Source organism: Ambystoma mexicanum, chromosome 1p, assembly GCF_040938575.1.
Source record: "Ambystoma mexicanum isolate Mex_15411 chromosome 1p, UKY_AmexF1_1, whole genome shotgun sequence".
NCBI lineage: Eukaryota > Metazoa > Chordata > Amphibia > Caudata > Ambystomatidae > Ambystoma > Ambystoma mexicanum.
The window spans coordinates 1,249,971,353-1,249,998,907 of record NC_090921.1 but is presented as its reverse complement, the minus strand read 5'-3'; the positions used below and the strand labels follow the sequence as shown (position 1 = coordinate 1,249,998,907).

At 45.0% G+C, this 27,555-nt stretch overlaps 1 pseudogene; it reads right to left on the bottom strand.

Moving 5' to 3' along the window:
• LOC138452664 (leucine-rich repeat-containing protein 4B pseudogene) overlaps positions 1 to 27,555 on the bottom strand; it is a 596,163-nt pseudogene that overhangs the window by 295,895 nt on the left and 272,713 nt on the right.

The window sequence follows — 27,555 nt, the reverse complement described above, 5'->3', positions numbered from 1 at the left end:
ATATTTATTGTGTAATAAGAATTGTATTTGTCTATTAAATAATAAGTATATTTTCCTTCTGTACACTGGCCTTATTCTTGGTTTGCCTGTTGGAAAAGGGGTGCGGGAAAATAGTGGTGTTATATGTGTTAACCACAGTGTTAGTGAAGAACCCACAAGTTTTTAGATATTGGTGTGGCGCTTTTGATTGGGGGCGGGGAGGCAAACTCCCTGCATTCATTGTTTCCCATAAATATATCCTACAATAGACAGAGCTACATTTAATAAGTGTGGCCCAATATGACATTCATACAAACACCACGATTCCTAGGGAAATTAATCTGAAGCAAATGCATTTTGTTTAGTTTTACTTCGTTTGATAAAACTGGTTTCTATTTGTAGCTTAAGCGGGCACGCCTGCCCGCCTGCACTGAAACATAAATACAAGTTTTTCTATTTCCAGCGCAAGCTAGAAAACGGAAAAAAAACCTTCTATTTTTACCAAGAGGTGGCCAGCTCACACACGAGATAACTAGGTAAACATCGTGTTCTCTATTCCAAGCAGAAGCAGGCACGTGTGGTAAAAATTAATTGAACACGTTTTGGATATTTTTTTCGATTTCTTTTTTTTAAATATTTATCAATTTAAAATAGTAAACACATCACAAACAAAAAAATAGAGTCGGTGAGATACATCCAAACAAATCAGAAGGTTCTTTCCCAAAGGAGGAACAATGTAGATTAGTTCCATTCCTTCATGTGGATTCATACATTCTAAAGCCACCATCTGTAACTAACCCTATGCCATTTTACTAGATATGAAAAAGGGAAACGACAACACAAACCAAAGACATATACAGACATGTATAGACAATACAACACAACTCACACACAATTATCCCACCCACTCAAATGCTCACAAACCACGCATTCGCCTCAACTCTCTCAACTGTTACAATTGTAGATTAGTCTCAACCATACAATTCATGAAATGGTCCCCACATCTCCAAATATTCACCCTCTCGTTTCAGTTTTTGCATCATTTTTCTATTTCAAACGGCTGCACTTGAAATAGAAATACTTGTTTTATTTTTCAGCGCTGGTGGGCACCCAGGATGGTAAAATTAAATAATGTTTTGTCTATTTCTAGAACGAATGGACAAGCGCACAATAAAGGAAACGTGCAGTGATTCTCTCAGCTGCAAGGTGCATGCAGCATCCAGTACCACCTTGCCAGAGGGATGCAGTGTAGAGGCAAGGAGCAGAAAAGGGTTCAGTAGCGGGAGAGAAGGAAAAATGAAATAGCTCCAACCCTCCGGGTGACAAGTATATTCGCGGGTCACTAGACCTTTAAAAGGGTGACCTTTCAATATGTGAGGGTCACTGGGGCAGAATTCGAACTTCTCTAGAAAGAGCCAGTCAGGAATGACAGATGTGATGGGACATTGGTAAACCAAACACGGGCCTTGGGGAGGGGAGTTTGATCTATGCAAAATGGAAGCAGAGATTTGCGGCAGGAGGGCAACGTGAATATAACTCATCCAAAAGTTAAATTGGTGTTTTTGGCCAAATAATAACTTTACTAGAGAATTATTCTACTTTACCTAAATAGATTGCATTGATAAAAAGAAAAAAATTATAATAATAAATACATAAATATGTTATAATAAAATTAATTGTTTAGAAAAATAAATAACGTGAAGCAATTAGATATTTTTTAAAAACATAAAAAAACCTTAGATTTGGAACAAAATGAATAGATAACCACGTTCAGCCTGAACTGGCAGTTACTTATTTTAACTTAGTTTTTTAAGGGAAATCATTCCCAAGGAGTGCTCGGCTTCTTGGGTTACTGTCTGCAGGTGGGCAGTAAATGGGTCCTGCTAACATGTCGCCATGGTTTGATTCTAGGACAGATGGCCTAAAATCACCTGACTATTCCCTGACCAGAGGACGTTCAGTAAGTCGTGTGTAGCATCTCCTTCTACCCCTCAGAATATGAACCATTATTCTCAGTCTACAATGCAGGCAGTGGATGCTCTGATGGAGGTTAGTGGCTGTAAATATTTGCTGTTGATGTAACCTTCAGAATGCAAACCATCCTTCTCTGGTTAGTTTTACAGGCAGTGGATGCTCGGATGGTGGTTAGTGGCTGTGTGTAGACGTCTGCTGTTGATGTAACCTTCAGAATGCAAACCATCCTTCTCTGGTTAGTTTTACAGGCAGTGGATGCTCGGATGGTGGTTAGTGGCTGCGTGTAAGCCTCTGCTGTTGATATACCCTTGAGAACGCAAGCATCCTTCTCAGGCTAGGGTTGTGGGGCAGTGGATGCTCGTATGGTGGTTAGTGGCATCCTTCTCAGTATGAGGTTACCGGGCAGTGGCTGGTCCGATGGTGATTAGTGGCTGTGTTTAAGCATTTGTTGTTGATGTAACCTTCAGAATGCAATCCATCCTTCTCAGTTTGGGGTTACCAGGCAGTGGCTACTATGATGGTGGTAGTTAGTGGCTGTGTTTAGGTGTCCGCTATTGATGTAACCTTCAGAATGCAATCCATCCATCTCAGGCTCGGGTTGCGGTGCAGTGATTTCCCGGATCGTGGTTAGTGGCTGTGTGTAAGCGTCTGCTGTTGATATACCCTTCAGAATGCAAACCATCCTTCTCAGCCTGGGGTTACCAGCCAGTGGCTGCTCAGATTGTGGTTAGTGGCTGTGTGTAAGCATCTGCTGTTGATATACCCTTCAGAATGCAAGCATCCTTCTCAGGCTAGGGTTGCAGGGCAGTGGATGCTCATATGGTGGTTAGTGGCATCCTTCTCAGTCTGGGGTTACTGGGCTGCTGTGATGGTGGGTAGTGGCTGTGTGTAAGCGTTTGTTGTTGATGTAACCTTCAGAATGCAATCCATCCTTCTCAGTCTGGGGTGACTGGGCAGTGGCAACTATGATGGTAGTTAGTGGCTGTGTGTAAGTGTGTGTTGTTGTTGTAACCTTCAGAATGCAATCCATCCTTCTCAGTCTGGGGTTACCGGGCAGTGGCCAATATGATGGTAGTTAGAGGCTGTGTGTAGGTGTCTGCTGTTGATGTAACCTTCAGAATGCAATCCATCCTTCTCAGGCTAGGGTTGCGAGGCAGTGATTTCCCGGATCATGGTTAGTGGCTGTGTGTAAGTGTCTGCTATTGATATACCCTTCAGAATGCAAGCAACCTTCTCAGGCTAGGGTTGCAGGGCAGTGGATGCTCGTATGGTGGTTAATGGCATCCTTCTCAGTCTGGGGTTACTGGGCAGTGGCTGCTGTGATGGTGGTTAGTGGCTGTGTTTAAGCTTTTGTTGTTGATGTAACCTTCAGAATGCAATCCATCCATCTCAGTCTGGGGTTACTGGACAGTGGCTACTATGATGGTATTTAGTGGCTGTGTGTAGGTGTCTGCTGTTGATGTAACCTTCAGAATGCACTCCATCCTTCTCAGGCTAGAGTTGCGGTGCAGTGATTTCCCAGATTGTGGTTAGTGGCTGTGTGTAAGCTTCTGCTGTTGATATACCCTTCAGAATGCAAACCATCCTTCTCAGTCTAAGGTTGGCAGGAAGTGGATTCTCAGATGGTGGTTAGTGGCTGTGTGTATGCATCTGCTGTTGATGTAACCTTCACAATGCAATCCATCCGTCCCAGGCTTGTGTTACGGGCAGCGGATGCTCGTATAGTGGTTAGTGGCATCCTTCTAAGTCTGGGGTTACCCGGCAGTGGCTGCTCTGATGGAGGTTAGGGGCCGTGTGTAAGCATTTCTTGTTGATGTAACCTTCAGAATGCAATCAATTCTCCCCAGGCTAGGATTCCGGGGCAGTGGATGCTCTGATGGTAGTTAGTAGCTGAGTGTAAGTGCCTGAGGTTGGTGTTCTTGATATTATGTTTGTCTGTTTAGGCTCGTACATTCCTTTTCAATTAATAATTTGGGGGTCAGGCATGCAGGTTTTGTCTGCAATGTGAAAAGTGGAATATATGAACCACTTTTACAATCTCTCTGGGGACACTAATCACATCCATGTTTCTGTCTGAATACAACTGTGACTGCCGGTTTGAGGGTGGCTTTGGGGGCCAGGATATTACCGGTTTACAACATGCATCCTTCAGGACTGGGGGGCACTGATTCTATCAACCAGCTTGTGTTTAGTGGTGTTTCTTATACCTTTATGAAATGGGATAAATGAGTCCTCTGCCTGGGGTATCTTTCTGTCAGGCTGTCAATGAAGGATTCTTTGAATACTAATACCTGCTTTCCTATTCACATTAGAAGTTGTAGGACTACAAGTACCAAATGCAAGAAACAAAAAGAGAACTGAATGAATTACACCCACTATGCGACATTGCTCAAGTAGAGACATGACCTGTTTTGAGGGTTGGCAGTAATGAAAAAGTCCACAATTATTGTATAGTAGATAACAAACCTCCATAGTTCGATTTTGTTGTTTATGTTGTGGGCCCGTTCAGATGAAGCAGATGGCGTCCATTTTGCTGTTCATTTGCCTGTTGGTTGTATTGTCCACTGCCACGCCATCCATTGCTACATAATTCTGCTGGTGTGGAACCAAGACTGAGATCTCCTCTCTCATGGCTGGAAATATCCACCTGAAAATAGAGAATGTGCCTCATTATTAACACCACAAGGAGTAGGGGCATCAAGAAGCGCTGGCTGGTATGGATAGCATCTGCCAATGCGTTCTACCAAAGGAATCAAAATACAATTTTCTGAATTAATATACATTTCTATAGTTGATGCCGAGTCACCTTAGTGGTGAGTTATGCAGTTAGGCAAATCATTTTCCATGTTGAGGCGCACTGATTATTACGGACTAGTGTTACTGCGATATACAATGGAAATGCCAGAACATGTGTGGGGCTGCTTGTCTTTCCGTGCAGAGGGTACCTGGCCTAGCAGTTCGGGCAGGGCAGCTCCCATTGGTGGCAGTACCTGACTGATTTGCATATGGCGGGTATCCTTTTGCAACAGTGCAGACAGGCTAATAAACGGTGGTGTGGAAGGTTGACCAGAGCAGTGCCTCTGGTTCAGATTAATTCAAAACCTTCCACCCATCACGTTTTTGTTTTGGTGACAATGGTCATTGGAACAGAACAAATGCTCCCATGTTCATGCACATCACTGCAGCGAAATAGATAGTTACCTTGATAAAGTGTTGTTCAAGGACGGTATTAGTCATGGTATTACCGTTGATACACAGCAATGTCCATTACAAGCACTACAAGGTACTACTAGCAGGGACACCGTCCATGGGCCATATTACAGAAACCTTGAACCAGGGCAAGTGCAAAGTTGCACTGTATTAGCACATGGGCAAAGTTTGCCCGATTTGTAAACACACTGGACCATGTTAGAAAACCATTGCACCATGACAGTACAGTCTGGCATGGTACAAGTACCAGGGCAAAAACCGCCCTGAAGCACAAAAGCAACATTTTCACTGTATTTGTGCACCAGGGCACGGTTTGCCCTAGTGCTAATACCGTCAAACTGTGCACTTGCAATGGTGCAACGTTTCTGTACTCTGGCCCCAGGTGTATATAGGCAAATCTGCCCATCAACACAGAGTGAACAAGTCAGAGATTGACAGGCCTGCATTGAAAGTGCCATTCTTCTCAGACAGGCCTGTGACTTGAAATGAAAAGCCAATAGGGCTGGGGCAGAGTGAATTCAGTGCAATAGATCTGTGTTGCATTTAGTACACTCGTTTTTTGGGACTGCTTTCAGAGAACACAGAAAGCATCTTTGAATATTTGGAGGTCCGTAACAGAGCTGCCAGAAGCACAGCATCTGCTCTCCTGAACATCCGCGAAGACCTGCTCTCAAACCTTGATTCCAACACCCCCTGTGTCCTCATCTTGCTTGATCTCTATTCTGCCTTCGACATGGTCAACTATGCCATCCAGCTCAACCGTCTCCGTGATAACCTGGGTATCACCGGTCAGGCCCTGGCATGTCTGACTTCTTTCCTCTCTGATCGACCCTCTCAGGTCGAACTTTGGTCCTTCCTCTCCTCTATCTCCATCTCTACCTGTGGTGTCCCCAGGGGTCCAACCTCTCTCCCTGGCTGTTCAACCAATACCTGGAACTTCTTGCCCATCGCATTGCCGCTCTCTGCCCCAACTTTCAGTGCTAGAATACACAGAATGGTACGGATGAAATATGTAAATGGAGTTCATAAAACAACTTAGAATACACGAAACGGATTGGAGTAAATAGAGCGGCTTTGAGCGCGAGTGGCGGACAGGAGTGCGAGTGGCGGACAGGAGTGCAAGTGGCGGACAGGAGTGCAAGTGGCGGACGGAAGTGCGAGTGGCGGACAGGAGTGCGAGTGGCGGACAGGAGTGCGAGTGGCGGACAGGAGTGCGAGTGGCGGACAGGAGTGCGAGTGGCGGACAGGAGTGCGAGTGGCGGACAGGAGTGTGAGTGGCGGACAGGAATGCGAGTGGCAGAAAGGAGTACATGCATGAATGAGGTGGAAAGGAGTGCATGCATGGGACAGTCAGGAGTATTGGGGCAGAATGTAGCGCGCGGGGCGGACTGGAATGCACGAGTGCATCGTGCAGACCGGAGTGTGTGTGGAGCAGACTCGAGTGCATGGAATGAAAAAGAGTGCATGGAACTGACTGGAGTGCATTGAATTGTGTGACGTAAATAGTATGGTTTGGAATGCAGGGAACGTTTGAAAGAGCATATAACCCATCATATCAAATCACCCCGCTTACTCTCTTCTTTACACCACCACTCAACTAGAACACAGAGGCCCACCCCACCTCCAGCTCCCGCCCACCCTGCATCCATTGGTCCATTGAGGCTGCTTAAGCGAGTCTAGCGACTCGTGCACCTTCACCGGCTCCTTTCTTCCATCGGAGCTCGGTGAGTGCGCCTAGAGGCTCTGCTGCCTGTTTCCCACCTTTTGGTGGCATCTGCGGTCCCCCAGCCCACCAGGTATCCCCTTTGTCCCCCACTCCCTCCCCGATCCCATTTCCTGATTCCCGGCCCACCCCACCTCCAGCTCCCGCCCACCCCGCATCCATTGGTCCATTGAGGCTGCCTAAGTGAGTCTAGCGACTCGTGCACCTTCACCGGCTCCTTTCTTCCATCGGAGCTCGGTGAGTGCGCCTAGAAGCTCTGCTGCCTGTTTCCCACCTTTTGGTGGCATCTGCGGTCCCCCAGCCCCCCAGGTAACCCCCTTGTCACCCACTCCTTCCCCGATCCCATTTCCTGATTCCCGGCCCAGCCCACCTCCAGCTCCCGCCCAGCCCGCATCCATTGGTCCATTGAGGCTGCTTAAGCGAGTCTAGCGACTCGTGCACCTTCACCGGCTCCTTTCTTCCATCGGAGCTCGGTGAGTGCGCCTAGAGGCTCTGCTGCCTGTTTCCCACCTTTTGGTGGCATCTGCGGTCCCCCAGCCCACCAGGTATCCCCTTTGTCCCCCACTCCCTCCCCGATCCCATTTCCTGATTCCCGGCCCACCCCACCTCCAGCTCCCGCCCACCCCGCATCCATTGGTCCATTGAGGCTGCCTAAGTGAGTCTAGCGACTCGTGCACCTTCACCGGCTCATTTCTTCCATCGGAGCTCGGTGAGTGCGCCTAGAAGCTCTGCTGCCTGTTTCCCACCTTTTGGTGGCATCTGCGGTCCCCCAGCCCCCCAGGTAACCCCCTTGTCACCCACTCCTTCCCCGATCCCATTTCCTGATTCCCGGCCCAGCCCACCTCCAGCTCCCGCCCAGCGCGCATCCATTGGTCCATTGAGGCTGCTTAAGCGAGTCTAGCGACTCGTGCACCTTCACCGGCTCCTTTCTTCCATCGGAGCTCGGTGAGTGCGCCTAGAAGCTCTGCTGCCTGTTTCCCACCTTTTGGTGGCATCTGCGGTCCCCCAGCCCCCTGGCATCCCCCTTGTCCCCCACTACCTCCCCGATCCCATTTCCTGATTCCCGGCCCACCCCACCTCCTGCCCACCGTGCATCCATTGGTCCATTGAGGCTGCCTAAGCGAGTCTAGTGACTCATGCACCTTCACCGGCTCCTTTCCTCCATCGGAGCTCGGTGAGTGCGCCTAGAAGCTCTGCTGCCTGTTTCCCACCTTTTGGTGGCATCTGAGGTCCCCCAGCCCCCCAGGTATCCCCCTTGTCCCCCACTCCCTCCCTGATCCCATTTCCTGATTCCCAGCCCACCCCCCCCTCCAGCTCCCGCCCACCCTGCATCCATTGGGGCTGCCTAAGGGAGTCTAGCGACTTGTGCACCTTCACCGGCTCCTTTCTTCCATCGGAGCTCGGTGAGTGCATCTAGAAGCTCTGCTGCCTGTTTCCCACCTTTTGGTGGCATCTGCAGTCCCCCAGGCCCCCAGGTATCCCCCTTGTCCCCCACTCTCTCCCATCCCATTTCCTGATTCCCGGCCTACCACACCTCCATTGGTGTATCCGCCTCCGACACGCCTCCCCGCTCTGATTGATCCTGACAAAGAGATCCCCCTCATTGCCAGTCCTCCCATGGCAGCCCTCTGCCTGGCAGCCCATCGGCTACGGACCCCGAGGCAAAGGACGGCTCCTACTGAGACGGCTCCGAGCAGTATCTGCAGGTATCCGCAGGAGAAGCAAAAAGCGGACAACAAGTAAGTGTGGCAAGGGCAGGGCCAGAAGCAAGTACTTCACGCCATACTATCCTACCACTCATCTAACAAAGCATCACCAATGTAAACTCCTTATATTTGTAGTATATTTCCATTTGGAAACTATCCTATACATGTGTGAAGCTGAATTTAGAAGTGCATTTAGAAGTTGAATTTAGAAGTGTGCCCAATAGCCTCTCTGTGAATTTAGAAGTGTGACCAATAGCTTCTCTGTAAATTTAGAAGTGCGCCCAATAGCCTCCCTGTGAATTTTACAAGTGTGCCCAATAGCCTCACTGTGAATTTAGAAGTGTGCCCAGTAGCCTCTCTGTGAAAGTTGAATTTAGAAGTGCATTTAGAACTTGAATTTAGAAGTGTGCCCAATAGCCTCTCTGTGAAAGTTGAATTTAGAAGTGCTTTTAGAAGTTGAATTTAGAAGTGTGCCCAATAGCCACTCTGTGAAAAGTTGAATTTAGAAATGTGCCAATAGCCTCTCTGTGAAAGTTGAATTTAGAAGTTTGCCCAATGGTCTCTCTGTGAAAGCTGTACACAGAAGTGAATTTATAAGTTGAATTTAGAAGTGTGCCCAATTGCCTCTCTGTGAAAGTTGAACTTAGAAGTACATTTAGAAGTTAAATTTTGAAATGTGCCCAAACGACTCTCTGTGAAAGTTGCATTTAGAAGTGCGCCCAATAGCATACCATTGAAAGTTGACCTTAGAAGTGCGCCCAATAGCCACTCTGTGAAAAGTTGAATTTAGAAGTTTGCCCAATGGTCTCTCTGTGAAAGCTGTACACAGAAGTGAATTTATAAGTTGAATTTAGAAGTGTGCCCAATTGCCTCTCTATGAATTTAGAAGTGTGCCCAATAGCCTCTCTGTGAATCTAGACGTGTGCCCAATAGCCTCTCTGTTAATTTAGAAGTGTGGCCAATAGCCTCTAAGAAAAAACTATGACACCATTCGGTATAACTGTCCTCATACCAACATCCGCCGCTCACTCCCCATCATTCTAAGTAAACACTGCTGGTTACAAACCCCCCAGCCAGGCGTTCTCCTCAGGCCGAACACAGCCACTTTCGGTCTGGATAAATCCTGCCAGAACGAACACATACTCCTGATCTCTCAACCACCACACCTACATCTAAAAAGCAGCTATTACACGTATACCGCACCAGCTGCACACATACCCGGTGCTCACATGCACCTTTGACTCTCTCTACTCTCTCTACTGACCTGAACTTCGGTTCCCAAGGGCGGTCATCCTACCAGCACCTTCAGACCATACCAATGGTATATAAGGCACTATATAAATGCAAAATAACATAACATAACATAACATAGCTATGCAGATGACACTCAGCTCATTTTCAGGCTACCTTCGCCACCTATTCTCCATCTCTCATCTCTGACTGTCTGTCTGCTATCCAGGAGTGGTGTGCCGCCAATGATCTCTTCCTTAATGCCAGTAAGACTGAGATTCTCCTCATCGGCACACCCGCTCCCTCCTTTCCTGACACTCTCTGGCCGGCCTCTCTTGGCCCTCCTCCTGCTCCCACCTGCGAGGCTAAAATCCTCAGGGTCATCTTCGACTCCACACTCTCCTTCTCTCCTCACATCTCCGACATCTCAGAGACGTCACACTACTACTGCACCTCCTCAAAGGTATTCTTCCTTTCTTCTCCTTCCCCCAGAAGCTCACTGTCTCAAGAGATATGGTTCTCTCTAGGCTGGACTATTGCAACAGCCTCTTTCTAAATCTGCCTGCTTCTACTCTCCGCCCTCTGCAACTCATCCAGAACAGGACTGCAAGACTTGTCCTTTGCCTCAAGCCCAGGGATCGTATCTATCCAGGACTGAAATCTCTGCACTGGCTCCCAGTGGCTGCAAGCATTAAGTTCAAAACCCTCTGCATTGTCCACAAGGCCTTCTGTGGTTTGGAGCCTCAGTACCTGCAACTCTCTCTTCCTAAATATCTTCCTTCTCAAGCTCTTTGCTCATCCACCTACAACTCCCTCAGGGTCAGTCACTTCGCCAAGCAACGATTTGGTGATCAATCTCTTTCCTCTGCTGGGGCCTCTCTCTGGAGCAGCCTCCCTACCTCCATGAAACTTTAGGAGAACCATCCCCGGTTCCAGAAGCACCTCAAAACCCTCCTCTTTGCTTCTGCTTTCTCTATTCCTCTCCCCCGCTGAATTCCTGACTGAAGCTGCACGGATTACCTGGCAACCCTCTGATCCCAGGCCCAGGTCCCCTTCCCCGCCAGTTACACACCTGCACTGCCTCCCTGGCAATCTCCGCACTTGGGGACTGTTTTCTGTATCCCTTCAGTTCCCCACCAGCACTTGACACCTGATGTCTGAACTCACCCTAGCACTTGCCACCAGCTGGTCCTAATTCTCTTATCGTTTTATTATTCTATTACCCGATGTACTGCACTGTCCCATTACCCTTCCCACTCCGCACTTTTCCACTTCCCCCTTCCACTGCACTTGCGCGATCTGAATGACACTTGGTCTTGTAGGATTGCTATCTCTGTCTTCCCTCTGTCCTCCCTTCCCTTGCCGCGTCGCACCTTGAAACACTTGTGTATAGGCGCGTTATGAATGCCATATCATATCATATCATTATGACATCTTAGAAAAGTGTTAACAATACAGTTATACAATGACCATAAAACCTATTGTTGCACTGCAGTATCTTTATAACGTTTAGTTGGGGGAACCTTCTCTTGCGTTTGTTGTAAAATGTTGCTTCTATGTTACATACGTAAAGGAAATGAAAAGAGGTGGAAGCAGAGAGAGCAGGCAGAGATGCGAGTATTGTTGCGGCCTGCTCCCGGTTCACCGGAGCGGGCCTCCGCAGATGCCGGTATCACCCGACATGGACCATGGGAGCTGCGTCCATGCAGCATAGACACCGCAGGGAGAACCCTGCGCACTCTGGATCACCAGAGGGGAACACCTGGAATGGGGGCACCCAGCCCACTGCCACCAAGGCTCTCGGGACACCCACGCTGGGGTTGCACCGATAGCCATTATCACACAGCACAGCAATTACAGTGGGACAGTGTTGCCCAGAAGTGGCACTGTCCTGATGCCGGGCCACGTGGGCAGGCCCTCGGCATGCTGCGTGGCACCAGCATGGTGTCTCCAAACCACGACGCAGGAATCAGCTTTTGTTCGACTGACAAGCCGGAAGCGGCTCGTCCTTTTTATTAGCTTGGTCACATGGTCATTACCATGTGACCATTATACAAATCCTGGGAGCTACCATGCTACCAGGATGGGCGACATGCAACACAATAATACTAGGACTGTTAGTACCACTAATATTCACACAGTTAAGGGACCAGGTTACCCATGGGGGTGACAGGGTTGGTGAGTTACTGGTGACATGTTACAAACTCCACATGCAAGCATGCCCTTTATAAACCTGGGTGAGTGGACCTTGCACCACTGACACAACACCATCGCTCGCACTTGGCACCTCTCCCTCCAAAATCCACGAGCGCAGGAGAACAGCTTCCCCCAGTATTTTTGCTGGCCCATTTTAAGCATGTCCAGGGTTTGCGGGCTCCCAGCATTGATGTGTATGACTACTGGGTCCACACCAAGCACTTGCAGGTCTGCAGGATATTAGTCCAACTTCCATTGGGATCACTTCAGGGCAGTTCAGAGCTCAAGGGCTGGTAAAAAAGCACCTGGGGAACCAGGGGCCACATCGGCCTAGTCCTTAGCTGGAGGGGCAAAGACTGTGGCAAGATGCTGGTGGCACAATAACGGGCCAGCTCAAAGTTCTGGTCTGGCAAAGCTGCACCTCGGCCTAGTCTCTGGATGGTAGCAGGAAGACTGTGGCAGCATGATGGTCGGGTGCTGGTGTTGGACGACGGGCCATGCACATCACTTCCAAGAGTGTGGCAGCACGATGGCTGGATGCTGATGTTGGCCGACGGCCGACTCATGTCACTTCCCCCTCTACCCAGGGGCTGATGCAGGACACTGCTACTGGCATCGGACACACAAGCACTCGCAAGAGTTGCAACCCTCATCCACTCCTTCCTCTTGTGGGTCACCGTGACACCTGGCTCTAAGGTGGCGACTACACATTTGGCACACTGGGATAGGGCCTGCCTGTGTATTGTGAGCATGGGCAGCCCTGCATTTCCTTCACTGTGCCTACCATTGTGCCGGCACCGCTGACGCAGCCATGCCCTTTACTTCCCATCCCCCAACTTTTGTTTCCAAATTGGACATCACTGCTGCTGGGCCCAGGATCATACTAGGTCCCCTCTTCTGCAAGGCTCGAACCGAGAGCATGCCCATTTCACCCAACAGAGGCCCAGAATCTTAGGAGGGCCCCTTGCATTTTCTTTTCCTCTACCCCTTCTCTGGGATGTCTGGTGGGCCTTGAGGGCGTGTCCCTGTGGCATGGGGGCTCAACAGCACTCTTTTCTTACACTGCGGCAGGCCCGTGTCATGATCGTCCACGCCCCTTCTTTTCGGGGGCGGTGTCCCTTTGTTCATATTTTCACCATGGCCGGCTGGGTCTTAACTGGTCACGCCCCCTTCTTACGGGCCTTGCAGTCCTCCACTTTTTCTGTGAGTGCTCTGGTCCGGAGCATTATTTTGTCTTTTTCTCCTTATGGAAAGCGGGCGCTCGAGGACTCGCTGCTCCTCCATGCTTCCCTTTTTCTGGGACAGCAGAAGTCACCAGCAGGCCTCAGCGCTGCACACCTAACGCACGGGCCCGGTGTTCATAGGCCATGCCCACCTTTGCCGTTAAAGGCTCAGCCTTTCATTTGTGCGCATCCACACTGTTTCCCTGCCATGCTCCCAGGAGGGGTGACATGCAACATGGAAAGATGTAAAAGCAAAGAGAGCTGGCAGAGATGCGAGTATAGCAAATAAACAGACATTTTTCACAGCAATCAAGTCACATTCCGGAAACCCAAGCAATGTACACGTTTAACAGTAAGTATTAACAATGCAGTCTAAAGCGGTGGAGGCCTCGCGGAACAGAGACTTCCTGAATTTGAGATGGTCCGATTTGAGTCTGAGAGGACGTGGCATGACAAGCAGGCCCATACAGGATTCGAAATTGCCAGCAGCTGGGAGCTATTTAGGTCCTGGTTAAGGCGTAGGAGACCTTCGCTAGCTTGAACCAAAAACTTCCAGGAGATACTGTTGACACCACAGGGCAATTGACACCATAAAAACACTAGTTATGTGATATTAACTGACTCATTAGCTTGCTTCCCAAATTTGAAAGTGTTGCCCATTGGCATATTCTGGTGGACATGAGCCTTTTTGTGCTCCAGTACTCACAATGATGTGTAGCTTACATGTCACAGAGCAAGGGAGGTTATGTTGGAAAAGTTAATTTGATTCACTGTTTATGAATGCTTGTGTGTGAAGTAAAGACGCATGCTTCCCCGGCCTCTGGATGCAAATATCTCCCATGATCCCTCACCGTTGACTGTGCAACGATTGCTGATGGGCATAGTACTTAAACATAGGTAGAGAGCAAAAGCTTGCAGACTCCTGGACTCGGCTTTAAAAGCAATTATGATGTGACCCCCTCACCCACAACTCACCGGTCCATCATTTTGCTGTGGAAACCTACAAGAATGTGTTGCACTCCGAGATGGTCCAGGGTAGTTGATGCAAACCCCTCCTCGAGATAATCTGCTGCCTCTCACAGAAGGCATTTAAGTAGCATGTCAACTGTGTTTAACTTGGGCCAGTTCCCTCTGTGGGTGCATGGGTTTATTATTTCCAACACCTGTTTGCTCTCCCAGGCCGCCCTCTTCACTTCTCCTTGGGTGCTAACAAAACTCTCCCCTACCATTTCAACTGCCTCACAAACCTTCCCCCTTCTCCCATTTCAAACCTACTTCAGTCTTGCTGGTCATGGGTGTAAATGCCACTTGAGTTGACTCAGCCTTTCATCATTTTCACATTTAGAAAATGAGTAACATTGGGTTAGGTAATAATAGTCCCTGCTATATAAGTGCCAAAAGGCAAGACATAGTGATGTGCACTATATGCATAGCCATGTGGCTATTGAAGAGGAAGTGCCAAGTGTCATCCACACTCCAGCCACCCCCTTCTCAGTACATGGTACTTTCAAGCCTAAGTATGTGACGTATGAAGAACAAATAAACCAGCAAAGAGCAGTCGGTGGGCTTTGCCCATTGCCTATTAGAGTACATGCACCTATTGAAGTAAAGTACCAACACCTAAGACACATGGACAGTAAGGTACCCATTGAGAAAACCATATCTATAATCAAGACAGAATGAAGGTTGTCAGAATGGAATACCCGAAAAAGCCAAGAAAATAAAAAATGACGAATGGTGATGTCATAAGAAATCGGACTGACACACATATAGAATATATAATGACCTGATAATACTGACAAAGAGACAAAATACCATGGATAAGTGACATCTTTAGCCGAAGGTGAAGAAGTTGATGTCAAGGTGCAGAAACGTATGCCATATGCACGATGAAGATATTCAGTTAGTTTAAGCATGTACATATGCAAGAATCCGCAAGAAGCAAAGAAATCGTTAAGCTTGCTTATGCTTAGTAGTAAATAGATTGCGGCAAGTGTCAAATATATATATATATATATTTGTATATATATATATTTAACTCAAAAGCACTTTATATATGAGTGTAACTCCACTACGCACATGAGCAGAATTGAAGAAAGGTTACTAAAATTCTCAAGAGGAGATGTTGCAGCAAACAGATCGAGAATTAAGACAGTGAAACTCAGCTGAAGTTAACCATACCAAGAAGTCAAGGTCGTATCTGGTTGGAAAAGGCCAACAGTGGATACAATTAAGGAGTCAAGAACAGAGTATCCTGTTCAGAAAGGTCAAGATAAGCCACAGATGGTAGAAGACTTGCAGAATTAAATCAAATACATAAAAATACATGATGAAGACGCCGATTTCACGGTGTCCTAGCCACGTGACAAGGCAGGCTCGAAGAGTAAGACTTTCACACCTACGCATGGATCTCTGCCATGCCCATGCTCCCTAAAAATTCTCAGACCAAGAAGCAGACTCGAGGCCAAACTACAAAGCAGTAATTGACACATGACCACTCAGGTGATGATTGATTGTAACAAAATGGGAAGGAAGCTCGGGTGCAGACTAACTCCCTGCACCTGGCTGGTTGTTCTGCATGCTGCTAGACGTAAGTGGAAACGTATGAATGGGGTTGATGCCAACCCAATCATAGTGGACTGTGAAATTTAGGATTCTTTTTTTAAAAAAAAAAAAAAAAATTAATTTTATTGGTTTACATACAAACCTTTAAAATAAGACCATCCGTTATATCCATTACATCTCTTTACAATGTATTCTTTTACGAACTTGCATTTTTTTTGTTCAATATATTTTTACGTTCTCATGAAACTCTACTCTACATCACAGATATTACATGTCCCACAACGGTCAAGGTGCGCATAAAAATCAATAACCGCTTATCAATTATCGCCAAAAATTATGTCAATGGCAGTATCAATTTAATTGAACATTAGCTGCCACCAATCGTCTGCATTAAGAGACGGATGAGACTCGCTCCAAGCACCCAGATATCGAGTTATTTCGGTTTGTAGGTTATTGCAAAATAGCACCAAATGTTTTAGAGTTTCAGTTTCTTGCGGCAACATCGACACAATGGGTCCAAGTTCGCATTAACTGACCATGCTCTCAAACGTTCTTTAGTTTTGAACGTGTTAAGTCGAAGGCTCATGAACAGCCTTCTGGCATTTGGGTCTGGGAATAGTTCAATATATTTTTGGATGCTGTAAAATGCACGAGCCTTAGGTGGTGCCGCACTTTTAGAACATGTCAACTCCCAATCCACACACCAAATTTTTATTTTTGCTGCATCCGGGTTGTCTTGAAGCAACTCTGGAGTAATATCGTATTAGGTGATAATAACAACTATCAACAACTGGAAGAAAACCCAATGCAAAAACTGGAAAAACTGATCCATCAAAAGGTGACTAAATAGGAAGAAAGGAGATGGATAACAAAGAAAGAGGCGGTTTTCCTGGTAGTAGAAAAACCAAGGATTCCACAATTCTATATACTCCCTAAGATACATAGGTCCCTTACTGGACCACCAGGGAGACCAATATTGTCGGGGTGCGATTCAATCTTAGAGCCACTATCCAAATGTGCAGACCATTTTATGCAACCAATGGTGAGGACGATGGCTTCCTTTATTAAAGACACTACACAGATTATAAATGAAATTGAAACCAGACCTTTTGACAGCAACACTGAGATCTTGATCAGCCTAGATGTAATAGCCCTCTATACGAATATACCACAGAGAGCATCACTTGAAGTGTTGGAAGAAAGATTACTTACAGAAACATTAAATACCAATACCCCGGTGTCTTTCATCATGTGGTGTGCTGAAATGGCACTGATGGAAAGCTATTTCCATTTCAATGGTTCATTCTATAAACAAAAACAGGGCACGGCCATGGGTGCCACTGAGGCCCGAGTATTGTGAACCTTTATATGGAGGCTTTTGAAAAGCACTGCTTCTACAGCGATACCAATCCATATAAAAAGAACATACTGTTATGGAAGAGGTATATAGACGACATGCTGATCATTTGGAGAGGAGAAGAAGATGCTGCAACTTGTTTCTTTGATTGGATTAACCAACAAAATCACATCTGAGATTCATGGAGAACTCAAGTAAGGTAGAGAGTTATTATCTCGATGTTACCATCAAAGTTGATTCACAGAAGGGAGAACTTTATGTAAAACCTTATAAAAAACCCACTGACGGTAATGCTCTGTTACACTATACAAGTTTCCACTCGATTCAAACAGGCAACAACCTACCATTTGGCCAGTTTTTATGGCTAAAAAAGAACAGTACCAACAGTCCAGATTATAAAGGAGGAGCTCAGAAACTGAGAATGAATCTGCATAAAAGAGGTTATCCTACGAGGTTGACAAAAAAAGCTATGAAGAGAGCCGATAATAACAGAGGCAATTCTTGAACAAAACCCTAGAGAGAAAAACAAAGGTAATTTAGTGTTTGTTAACACTTTTAGTAATCTCTCGAACAGAATCCAAAAAATTGTCCATCGAAATTGGGGGATCCTTGAGAAAGGGAAAGTACCACTACAGAGACCATTGATGGCATTCCGAAGGAGCAGATCCATAAAAGATCAGATCATGCGGAATGATATTCCTAAACAGATCAAACAACAAATGACACTAACAGAAACATGGGGGATGCGAGCACCAGAGGGGCACTACCCATGTGGATCCTGTGCGTGCTGTCCACAGACTAAAAAAACAACGGAAATAGACCTAGGTCTTAAAAGTCCATGGAAGCAAAAAGTTCTGACTAATTGCAACTCTTGTTTTGTAGTTTATGTTATCTGGTGCCCCTGTAAAAAGGTATACATAGGGAAGACGGAAAGAAAAATCAAAATTCGTATCACAGAACACAAGAGCTGCATAAAAAATAGAGTGCATTCTGCCCCTCTAGTTGGACATTTTATAGAGATGGTACATAAAGTAGAAGATCTGAGATGGTCGATCATTTATGTGGTAAGGCCAACAAATGACATAAATCTTGATAGAAGAAAGCTAGCTCAAAAAGAAAAATAATTGATCTTTCTAACAAAAAGTACGGATTTGGGTCTTAATGAGAAGACAGAATGAGAAATCAATTTGTTACCTTCAGAGGAGCAGGACTAGCTAAGCGATTAGCAATTCAGGAAGACCAAGGATGGAGGATAACCCATATCAAGAAAAAGTTTTTTGAAAGAAATGGTACTCTAGTTAAGCCTGCATAGTCAGGCTAATCTGAGTACACATTAAAATGTGAGCTCCTCTCCAGAACAATAGTAATCAGTTATGAAAAATAGTCTTTCTCTGTGTTTTACATATATATCCGCGGATATCGACAAGTCATGAAGAAATGGACGGTCAACCCATGAATCAGAGTCCCCAACCGCTGATATCCGTCCTCCGACAAAGGAATTATAAACTAATACAACTCACCGAGCGGGAGATATGCGAGGCGACCCCAACTGACGCAGGTGTTTTTTTCGTGCGTGCACCGGGACATTGCCTCCTAAACACGTGACGTGATGGTCACGTGGGGGGCTAAACCCAATAAAAAGGGAAGATGGACCATGGAACAGAAAGGAGAGGGATAACGGAAAGAGAAGGAGACGCTACCAGCATAGAAGGCGGTGGACGGCTGCAGAGAAGCAGGGAAAGTGAAAATCTGAACCCTGGACAGAGCGGCAAGGAAAGAGAAATTAAAGGTAAAAATGGAAAAACCTTTGGTAAAAACAGAAGCCCATAAATATGCTTGGTCATACAAAAGACTTAAGTTCCGTACCCGCTGTATTTTTCTTTTTTAGAAACAGATATGCGGATGGTCCCCCTCCTAGACAATATGAGAGGACTCGACCTGGCCAGCAAAGAGATGCTTTGCAGGATCTGCCAATAAGCACTAAGAACAGTAACCTGCAAAATATGATCACTAGGTCAGTATGAAGGACTGTGGGATATGGTGTTCTATAGGGCTAATAGCAGACAATATGATAATGAAAACATTAAAAAAACTCATGGCTAATATATAATGTTTCCCAAATAGGGACTTATCCAAGTGATCTTAGACATCACACCTGGTGGAGAGCAATTCTATTTAGACATCAGAGCGATCTGGAGGTTGAATATAGAATTAGAGGGGCCACACAAGGATGAAAGGAAAGAAGAAGTGAGCCTTTCAAAGGTAATGTACAAAAACAAATTTTAGACATCCAATTATGCATAATGTAATCACAGTGAGTGGCATAGCATTTCGATGCACCTAATGAAGAGCGAGTTAAAAATCATAGTGATTGTGACAAAAGTATGACTTATCTAATGTAGGGCGACATAAAATTCACCAAGAACTAACTGCTCATGCAAAACCTGTACTGACCAAGGTAGAGAGTTGATGTTATAACAGATGTAAAGAAGGAGTTAGTCCAATTGATGACACCCTTCTGCTGATAACAGATATACAGCAGGTTGTATATAATAAAAATATCAACCGGGATGTAATTCGAGTACTAAAATCCGACTATCCCACACTTGCTTCCCACAGTGTATCCGTCTGATGGTTGGACCTTAAGAAAGGACTAATGGGACCCCATTGTAAGTCGATCCCTAGAAGAGAAAAAATGTATAAGAAGACAAACACAATTGTACATTTAATGGAATGTGGTTTAAATTTTACCGCTGAAGAATTTCCTTGTTATTAGTATGAAAGTGTGATAGGAATGAAACATGTCGGGTATGGTATGAATGCGGTATGAAAGTAAGCATGGGTTTTATGAATATAAAGTGAAATGTTTTACGGACTGTGATGTACTTCTCTATGAGAGAGGAGAGTAAGTTACAGATCCAGATCAAGATATGAATTCCAAAAAGTATCAAATGATGGAATACTACATGACATTGAATGTGCACAGAAATTATTGAGTAATGTATGCTGTCCATAAAGTGTTTGTTAAACTATTTAAAAATTCTCTAAATATTGAAGATGTGAAAAAAGATGAAAAAAAAGCTTTTTACTGATGATATGCTATAAAAAATTAATAACTATTTTTTGATATAAACTGGTGTAGTATTTGAGAATCTAATGGTTACTAATCATATGCAATAAGGTACAACCAAATATGGAGTTGGGGAAGCAAGGGACTGAGTGAACATTGTGTATTGTTAAACAAGTGTTTTTTGTAGAGGGCTGTTCACAAGTGGTTGTTGAAAATATTACCTCTGGTCTTTCTAAGTTAGTTGGGTGTAATATCGTATTCTTCCATCATATTTACGCATCGTTTCAACCACATTGCCATACACCTGGAGCTGATGAAGTGGCACTGTGGAAGATTTCAAATTGCGGAATTTGTTTGCATGCTTTTGTTTTCCGATATAACGATAGCAGGCTCCAACAGACTTGTACATGGATGGAAATTAGCGATAATTCATATCGAATGGAGGCTGTCGATATTCCTTTCGGTAAACCTAATACTTTGGTCCAAAAAGTGTTCTCAAGTGTTGCCCACACCACCCATGAGCATCCCAGGGCGTTTCCTGCCCCATACATCAGTACTGGTATCACCTTTTGTTGATAAAATCGCAGAACCACTTTAAGAGAAAACTTTCCAAATCTCTTTTTTAACACTAGGTCTTGAATCGCCAGTTGTTTACATTTGTGTTTTGTCGCCAATGTCCATGGGCCATCATTGAGACAGGAGCTAATAGTCATGACAAGATATTTTACACAAGGTGATATCTGCAATTTTTCATCCCCATAGACCAAAATGGACTCTTTGACAGTCGTGTCCTCCCTCCCTTAAGATTTTTGAGAACAAGAATTTCGCATTTCTTTGCGTTGATGAGTAGACAATTTTCAGCCACATATTGTTGGACTGCGTCAATTTTTCTTTGTAGACCAATTGGTGTTAAGTCCAGCAATATGAGGTTGTCAGCGTAAAGAAGCCAACTTAGATGGGATCTGTGCATATTCGGGGGAAATGACTTTACTGCCTTGATGGAATTGCCAATGTCGGATATAGAATCGCAGCTGCCAAGGGACAACCCTGCTTAACACCCTTGAATGTTTTAATCGATGATGACAGGGTGCCAGATTGATCCAGGCGTACTCTAATCGATGTTCCAGTGTGCAGTTCTTTTATTGCAGCCAGTCGATCTTCCGGGCAACCCCATGCACGCATTTTGTTCCATAGCAGTCCTCGGTCAATAGTGTCAAAGGCATAGGAAAAATCAATGAAGATGAGATATACCATTGTTTGTGATTTTTACCCCTCCATTCTCAGTAAATTTAGCAGTAACAAGTTCAACGAACAACCGACCTGCTTCCCAAATCCAGTCTGCCTGACATCTATATGTTTAGACAGTGTGGCCCATTTTACTAGTTTAAGTTGTAACATGGTTGCATAAATCTTCCCCAAAACGTCAAGTAAAGCAACCAGACGGTAGTTTCTCAGGCAAGTTCTGTCCCCCTTTTTGAACACTGGCATAATTACGGCAGATTTCCATGAGTTTGGTGTCAGATGCTGATCGTTTACTCTCTGAAAGAGAGCGACACAAACATCTGCCCATAATTCCGGGTGTTGTTTAATCGTGAAATTTGTTAAGCCATCAGGCCCAGGTGCACGTGAGTTATTTGCTTTCATGATTATTCTTACAATCTCATCTTTCGGAAATGTTAAATCCCATTTTGTAATAGTTGGAACATACAAGTTTGAGGGTCTTACATTCTCTTTATATAACTCATTAAAGTGGGATATCCACGCTGCTTCCAATACCATGGATGCGTGTAATGCTGCCTGGGGGGCTTGTGTAGCATTAATGATGTTCCAAAAGTCTCTACTGTTCTTATTTTGTAGGCTTTCCAGCATTCGCTCTGAGTCTCTTTGTAGCATAAGACCTTTGTGTGTTCTGATCCAATTTTAATACCTTTGTTTAGCAGCCTTTATTTTAGGCCCACATGTGCCTTTATCAAAGGACCGGGCTTGGCGAATTGTACGTCTCATTAATCGTTTTTGGATTAATATGTCTAAATCAAAACAGTGCAGACGTTTCATATTCATATGTTTTGAACCACCATTGCTTGTTTTAAAATCGACCAATAAGTGTGCATATTCGAGCATAGAGTACCTCTTCTTCAGCTAATCTTAGCCTCACTCTGCTTGCTTCCACTTCAATCTTCTGTGACCATTTAGCTTTAACGATTCACAGTGTTTTCAAATTCCATAATCAGCATGTCGTGATCGCTGCTTTCTTTTTAAGCCACTTTCAGTGTTTTCACACGTTGATGAAGACTTGCTGATACAAATATATAATCAATTGTCGAGCCGTGGTTTGCCCGATTCCAAGTTAGGGCCGGCGGTATATCGCCTAATGTACATCCATTCAGCATTTGTACGTTTCTTGTACTCATTTCCTTCATCCATTGTGACAATTTTGTAGTTTGGGATGTTTTCGAGTTGAAATGGTCAATGTTCAAGTCACCACAGATTATTTCTTTAGAGCCCTTTTGATCTATATGTAAGCGGTCAATAATGATGGAACCTTCATTGATAAACGTGTGTTTCCCGGCTCTTCCATGGTTCCAGTACAAGTTTATTATAGACATTTGTTCTCTTATTTGGGACCTGCAGTAGAGTTTAGCAATCGTTGACTCTTGAATGAAAGGAGAGTGATTTACTGAATTGATGATATCAAAGCCTGATGATCGTCTTACAAGAGTTATTAGGCCAGCCATGGGACGACACTTTTCTGGATGTATGGCCGGATTTAATGCAATCTGAAAGTCCAATGCCGTTGGGCAAATGCTTAGCCAGGTCTCTTGTAGGCAAGCAATAGACAAATCTCCCAACCACTCTCTGTTAAACAGATGACTAAAACCTTGTGTATTCCAAGATCCCAATGTGTGATATTGCGAGGCAGACTCCTTCTGGCATTATTGTGGTTGATTACTATTTAATGTTGTAGCCAACCATTGCCAGGTTTGAGCTGTTTCTTGGTTGATACTGCTTGTATGAGGATTGTCTATTAATCCGTCTGAGTGCATTTGACCTTGTATAGTTATGCTTATTTGTTTAATCTCGCCCACTGATTCTGGACGTCGGTCTTCCACAAACAAGACTTGTTTCTTTCCAGTGTGTGTCGTTCTTTTTTTAAGGACATCGTCTCTAAAGGAGTTACGGGATGATGTAATTGATCCTACAGATCGATTTGAGGCCTCTGTGACCGAACATATTACTGGTTTATGTGAGGTAGATACACATTCTAGGGGATGAGATGCCACATCTCGGTCATTTGTTTGTACAGCTGACTGACCGTCTCGCAACCTGTAGACGTCAAAGCCCAAAGAAAAAAAGACACACTGGCATCCAGAATAGATGTAACTATTAAAGACGAGGTTATGTGAAGCACCACTTTGTCGTTACGCTGCTCGTCTGGAAATTCAACGATCTCCAGATCTTCTGTGGTGATTGCGCATAATCAAGGTACATGGTGTAATAATGTTATGATGTTACTACGATTTAAAATTAAGTTGTCGGATGAGTGTAAGCTCTCAACCAATAATCTAACCAGGGTTTGCTGTGATGTTCTCCTGGTTGAATTGCTCCTAGAAAGCTTTGTGATCTCTTATTGGTTGGCACTTGTTTAGTTTATCAGACAGCATTGGCTGATGGAGAACGACTCTTTCCTCACAACCTTGGTCTTGGCTCACCCACAGATCCCTATCGCTCTGGTCATAGTCCCCATTCTTTATGGTTTGTGCGTGGTAATGTCTATTTATCTCTTGTTGTTTTGCCTGCATTGTCAAAAAAGTTGGACTCTTCAATTGCACTAACGCAGGCTATGTTTCAGTCATCTTGTCATTGCTGGAACTAGACCTTTCAAGTGAAGATTCTGTATCTGCCTGACAGGGTCCTACTGTGTCCCGTGTTGGCACTTCATTCCCGATAACAACAAGTCTTCCAACAGGCAGGTCACTTGCCACTTTTTTACCCCCCGGATGTATCAACGTCAGATTGTTGTTTTTCTCCAATAGTTATAGTGGACTCAGCAACGTCCTCATATTCAATATCGTCGTAAGTTGACATGTTAAGCAATTCAGTTGGAATTTCGTGCTCCACGCTCCCTTTGTCATTTACGACGTCTCGGATTCCAATAGCCGGAAGAATTGTGGCAACTTGATTTTTAGCTGTGTTAGACAATTGTTTGTTGTTTTCATTTGCTAACACATGCACCACTTTAATGTTTGGAAGAAATTTCAGTGCTCCATTTAGTTTGTTCCCTTTCTTGGCAGGTAGGTTTTTAGCTTTTTTGCATTGGGGCTCTTTCTGTTTTCCTAAGCCTGCGCTTAAAGGTGCCCCAGCCTCTTTATTAAAAATAGGGAATACTGTTGGAGCTATATTAGTAGTAGATTTTTCCACGATGTGACTTGTAACCTCCTCCTGAGTAAACGTATTAGATGTGGATTCAACCTGAATAGCGCCAAGAGCCAAATTTGCCAAACTTCTTGCTTGTTCGAAGGCAGTATGGAAAGACACGTCCACAATTTCAATAATCGGTACTATAGCTTGACTTGGTTCATCAAAGCTCTGTGGCTTATTTCTGTCCCTGAGTGACGAGGTGCTTGTCTCGCCGTTATTAAGGTTCAAAGACACGGGTACTGTAGTCAGCTCTTGTGGGCGTGGAATCTCGATAGCAGGTTTTAAAGTATTCTGCACTTGGGTATTCTCTGCTAATGGCATACAACAAGTTGACTTTACGATACTACAGCTATTGGCCGTATTGTGTGGATTACCATCCAAGGTCAAATGAGTACAACCATTTGATCTATTACAGTACTCCATAGGTAGCAATCTTTCTCCACCTTGTTTAAACAACGCAAGTGCTTCTTTTGCAACTTCGGCAAACACCTTTTTATCAGTCGCGTTGTTTCTCTTTTGCATATGTAGCAGCTTGTACAATTCCTCCAATCTTTTAGAATCCACATGTTGCCTATTGTTCGTTTGACCACATATTTGTTCCAGATTTACTACTTTGGAGTTTAATAAAGCCACAACTGTTGTGAAATCTCTAGTTGCCTCGTGTAAGTTTTCGTATAAATTCATGAATGGTGCCAATGAGATAGATAGTGTAGATAATAACAGCTCTTGTAATTCTCTTGACGGCAGTACTGTATTTAAGGCTGGACCATGTTTCAAGACTTTGGAGCGTTGTGACAATCTGTCAGCGTTGCCACTATTTCTCCTGACTTTAGGGAAAGGATGTTCTATGAAAGAGGAGTCGGCAGACTCATCAGAATCAGGATCAGTGTCGGAGTCGTCAGTGCTCACTAAATGGGGCATTTTTGTTTTTGAGGTGCTGCAAATTTTCACGCATTTCGTATTAGAGCATAGCCTTTTCTAAGACAGAGTCTGTAAACAAGATAGTTCAAGGGGAAGCCCAGTGTGCTTGCCTTTTTCGGAAATTTCAGCGTGTTTCTAAGCAACACTCGATACTGATTCTTCACAGAGATCAGTTATCTTCGTGTTATTGCGTTTCAGTGAGACTTTCAACCCTCTATTATTGTTTGTCGGTGTTATATCAAAGTCATTGATCTTACAAGCTTTGTTCAATGTAAGTACATTTTGAAGCACATTGTTTACAATTTCCAGAGAGTCACGTTGCACATTATGATTAGTAGTTGAAGCCGACATTACAGGGTCAACCAACATACCTGTGTTTGAGCCAAAATCCTGTTCCTCAAGCCAGCCCCCAAGTATCGCCTCGACCGGCTTTGACTCATTTAAGCCTTCTGTGCCGTTCACGCTTACCCCTGGTCCATGTGAAGCAGTTGGAGAAGTATCGGCACTGTGTACCCCAGGTGAGCTGGCTCTCAATGGATGCAGCGTGCAGGATCCCGCATCGATCGTGCGGCACTCGATTACATCGGTCTTGCACGTTTTGCACGTCAGCTCCTCACATCCATTGGAACATCCATCAGAGCATCCGTCGGAACATGCAACCGAAACCCCCGGCAAGTCCATGTGCCGCCCCGCATCCTCTGACATCACAGACGGCTGACACCCGCCTCCAACGGCTGCAGGGCCCTCCCCGACTTCAGCCACCAAAGGTAACGTTCTGTGTGCTTGCGTACCTACAGTTATTGGTATTATATTGTGTACCTCGTGTACTTCAGATGTATCCAAAACGACTGTTACTCGTTTACACTGTGCCACTGTATCCCTTGAACCAGGTTTCAATGTTAGATCTTGTAGAGCAGGACTGATAACTGCACAGTCTTCAGGAAATACATTGTCCACAACATTTACATGTAATGGTGAAACGGTAGTGGCAAATGTATGAGTTTGTATTAGTGTCACAGTAGCTTCACTTGTGGAGGCACACGAGTAGTATTTGCTTACCTTAATTGGTCGGCCACATTGACGCACTGTGCCTCCATTAGATTCGTCAATACGTTTGTTTTTCTTCTGTTAGCGTGTTTTCAGAGTTGATGTAGATGCAGTCAGATTAGTTAAATGTGGCCTGTTAGACATAATCCCTACGTTACCACAATGCCACTCGCCACAGCCCAACAGCAACGTTCTCAGCCCTTTGCTCCTCAGGGATTAGTGCCGCAAGGGCAGCGGAGGCGGCCTCTTGTACCAGGTGACTGGGTTCAAAGTTAAAGGTACAGGCACACGCACCTCCTGGATGCCTCCAAGTTAGAATGGCAGAATTCCAAGTAGATAGCGAGTCTGTCTGTCTCTCTCTAGCACACTCGCCACAGCCCAACAGCAACGTTCTCATCCCTTTGCTCCTCAGGGCTTAGGGTTCTATAAGGAGTCGAGCCAATGGGACGTCGTACTTTTAGTGACGCTCATAGTGGCCATTTTGAAGGAAGGTCTTAGTTGCTCCACCTGACATTGATTGTCCAACTCCCTCCCCCCGTTACCACATACAGATATAGTACCTATCATAAAGTTACCTTCCTATAACCAATCACGTTGCATGTTAGGTTTTTAAGATTGCGCGTCAGTGAGTTTCTGCTATAAATACTGTGTTTTTTCTGAAATGAAGGTGGAGATGGAAGAGAGAGAGAAGATCGAGTGGTTGCTGATGTTCATTGTACTCCCCGTTTTATGTACTTGTCATTAAATGGGCTCCCTTTGCCAAACTATAGAGTTGTCATAGTTATTTGATGCATGAGTACGAATCTGCATCCCCATCTATCTCGAGGGTACTGCTACTTTTCTTAAAGGGCTGTTTAGAGATCCCCAGTCAGAGGGCTGGCTGAAGACCATCCAGTTCACTATGATCAGTAATGGCATGCTTTAGCAGAGCCCTT